The 3,442-nt window shown below is 38.2% G+C and overlaps 1 protein-coding gene across 1 annotated transcript in view; it reads left to right on the forward strand.

Annotated features, from left to right (window-relative positions):
• Positions 1-3,442, forward strand: part of LOC106871446 (synaptotagmin-15) — a 264,254-nt gene that overhangs the window by 217,021 nt on the left and 43,791 nt on the right. The window lies entirely within an intron of this gene.

The raw sequence follows: 3,442 nt of genomic DNA on the forward strand, positions 1-3,442 counted from the left end.
TATATATATACACATAAGAACCCTGGAGATGTTGAGCATCTGCAACAAGTGGGCTGAGGAAAATATTATGCAGGTTGATGCTAGAAATTTCCAAGCCCTGCGCTACCTACACACGAACCTGAATGAAAACTGGAGAGGATACACTGGTCGAAGGGGAACTGCAATCCCTGAAACAAAATCATTGCTCAGCTGGCATTTATATCATCAACCCTGGTCCTAATTTGGGGTTAGGGTAGAGATCAAGTCGATTATATTGACTCCAGTGTTTGACGGATACTTATTTTATCAACCCCCCCAATAGAATGAAACGTATTTGAACGCAGAACCTAAAGCCAAAAGAAATTATGCTAAGCATTAATAGATAAACAATTTCCTATAGGTGTGAATGACAATGTACAGTATAACCTTGAACATTGCAGAACCATATACGACCTTACGACTTTATTTACCCCATGCTTGACAAATAAAAGAAAAAAATTAACCGGACTATTCTGAACATTGAGAAAAGTATAAATAAAACTATAACTTACTCATACGATTATATGTAGCTTTTGCTTTTTGTTTTCGTGGTATGTACACCTGAAAGCCTTCAATAAAACCTTTAGTATTTGATATATGTTTATTGAAGTGAAAAAGATTAAATTTTCTGAAATTTCGTTTCATGCAGTTGGTATACAGTAAATGGATATGAATTGAGACGAGCTGACTGTTAATGGCTTAAATTTCGATGGCCTTGTTTTCACGTGATCACGATGGTTGTTGTCACATTAATATTGTGTATCAGAAGTGTCTTTGTCAAAATTTCCGAGAAGGAATTAGTGTATGTGTCAACACATACAAAAATAATCACATCGAATAATTGGTCTAAGTTGTTGTTTAGACCCAGGTCAGCCTTGATCCAAAAGAACTCTGACTGAAGGCGTTTCTTTATCCATTGTACATTGTCCAATGTAATCATATAAGACGGTGGGATTTGTAAGATATTTGACTGTTATTTCTAGTAGATCGAGCGACGGTACAGAGGCTCACTTTTTGGTTCGTAAAGTTCAAAGGTGATAACATAGTAACAAAGTAGACTTAATGCTTTCACTTTGCCCCAGATCAAATCCGATCGACCAAGCGAATGATCAGAGTCTTTCTAATCGTGACCATCCCATCGTCTTTTTTTTATCGTAGTACATTGTCTAATATGCCCATATCCTTCCCTTTTTACAGTGATGAGGTGTATTTTTAGTGTAATTCTAAGACAATTTACTATACTTGCTGTTGTTATTTAACACGAAGGTGGCCCTGAGTAAGAAGAGCTACCACCAAAAGGCTTTACCACTGGGACCATGTAATCTATTTAAAGGTATAATATATATATAGGATTACGCATTCTATTATATTTTCGTTTCTTTAAGGAATGTGGCCTTCCTTTTCGAAGGGCATGTTTAGAAGAAATTTTAGCTGCAAGCTCTAACAATCAAGCGATTGCACAGGCCAGTGTGAGGATGTTTGTCAGTATCAGGCGTTAATTATGTGTATAAGAATATATGGGACACATTTATGTTGAGAGTAATAAGTCTTTAATGTCTAAATTTTACAGGATTAAGCCATTATTCTTTTCATTTTGGTTGTTTTAGCGGGTTTTAGAGGATTCGTCATTGTGTAGCTTCAAATTAAAATGCAAGTAAAATTTCAGATAGGAGTAATGAGTTCTCTCTCCAGACGCAGCGGAATCCTCATTGATTTGTTGTTTTGGGAGGAAGGGAAAATCCCATAGAACTCCGTTTAAGCGGAAAGTAGGTGGAGTCTTCAGAGCGATGGAGAGGATGCGTTGAGGTATTTGTTTCGATCATTTGCATTTTGAGTTCAAATCCCGACGTAGCCTGTTTGGAGAGTGGACTTAATGTATCACCCGTTATAGCACTACCAACTGGTCCTGCTGAGACTTGTTGTTGTTGGCACTCCGTCGCTTACGACGTCGAGGGTTCCAGTTGATCCGTGAAATTAACGTGCAAGTGGCTGAGCACTCCACAGACACGTGTACCCTTAACGTAGTTCTCGGGGATATTCAGCGTGACACAGAGTGAAAAAGCTGACCTTTTGAATTACAGGTACAATAGAAACAGCAGCATCGGTTGTCAAGCAATGTTGGGGGTGGACACACACACACACACACACACTCACAAGGTGCCCAGCAGTGCGACTGAACCCGGAACCATGTGGTTGGTAAGCATGCTACTTACCACACTGTCACTCCTCTCAAGAAAATGATAACACAATACAAGGAAGTTAAACTTGACACGGCTGATAATAACAGTTAAATGTTAAGAATAACATAATCACCAGATACAGAACTAGATTTATATCTTTGTTAAGTCATTGATACAGAAATAGATTTCAAATGACGGTATGTAAAGTATTTTTGAAGAGATATATAACGAAATCCAAGAAGATTATGAAGAAATCAGGTAAGCTAATGTGGCACCGCTGAGAGCAAAATGGCTACAATTACATGAATGTTGATGATCCTTGTCTCCTGTTTCAAGGCTGCTGTTCACTGCAGGACATCGTAATACATAAATATATGGATCTCCGTTGATTTCGACGATGAATGTGTTAATTGCTTAATCAAAGATCAGTGGATGTAATCAACTTCGAAACTTGACTGGTACTTTCTTTTACCGACCCCGAAACGATGAAAGTCAAAGTTGACTTTAGCGAGATATGAACTTAGAACGTAAGGAGCCTGAATAAATACCGCAAACCATTTTTTGACATTTTAACGATTCTGAGAACTCACCGCGTTTTAGTCCTTCTTACTAGAGATACACGATGTGAAATTTTTGTGAAGAAGTGATAAGCTGATTACATCGACCACAGTGCTTGACTAGCACTTATTTTATCGACACCGGAAGGATAAAAGACAAAATCTGCTACGGCAGAATTTGAACTCAGAAAGTAAAGACAGACGAAATGCTGTTGAGCATTATTGTTCGGCGTGCTAACGATTCTGCCAGGTCGCCGTTTTCACCGCGTTATAATTTCTTATTTAGACACAAGGTAAGCAATCGTGATGGGGAGAGACTTAGGGAAAACCAACGACATATTACATGACTTGTACAATATCTTATCGACCCCCAGAGGGATTTCAAACCAAGAAATAAAGAACTGGAACATAAACCGCAAGACATTTTTTCTGATGCTCTGCCGATTCTGCCAGTTCTTGCCTTCTATTGATTTTTGATTTATGCTATCCTTAGTATTCTCCGATGATCAGATAACTGAAGAGATGGCGGTGCGGGTTTCCGCCCCGGCATCTGACACTCGGAGTTTTATCATGGCTACCGAATAATTGTCACATATTATTTACATCTAAATTCCTCTACCTACATAATATCGAGGTCTCTTTCTTTCTTTTGTTGTCTTACCTTTTCTATCAATATATATATATATA

This window comes from Octopus bimaculoides, chromosome 17 (assembly GCF_001194135.2).
Source record: "Octopus bimaculoides isolate UCB-OBI-ISO-001 chromosome 17, ASM119413v2, whole genome shotgun sequence".
In the NCBI taxonomy this organism is placed as follows: domain Eukaryota; kingdom Metazoa; phylum Mollusca; class Cephalopoda; order Octopoda; family Octopodidae; genus Octopus; species Octopus bimaculoides.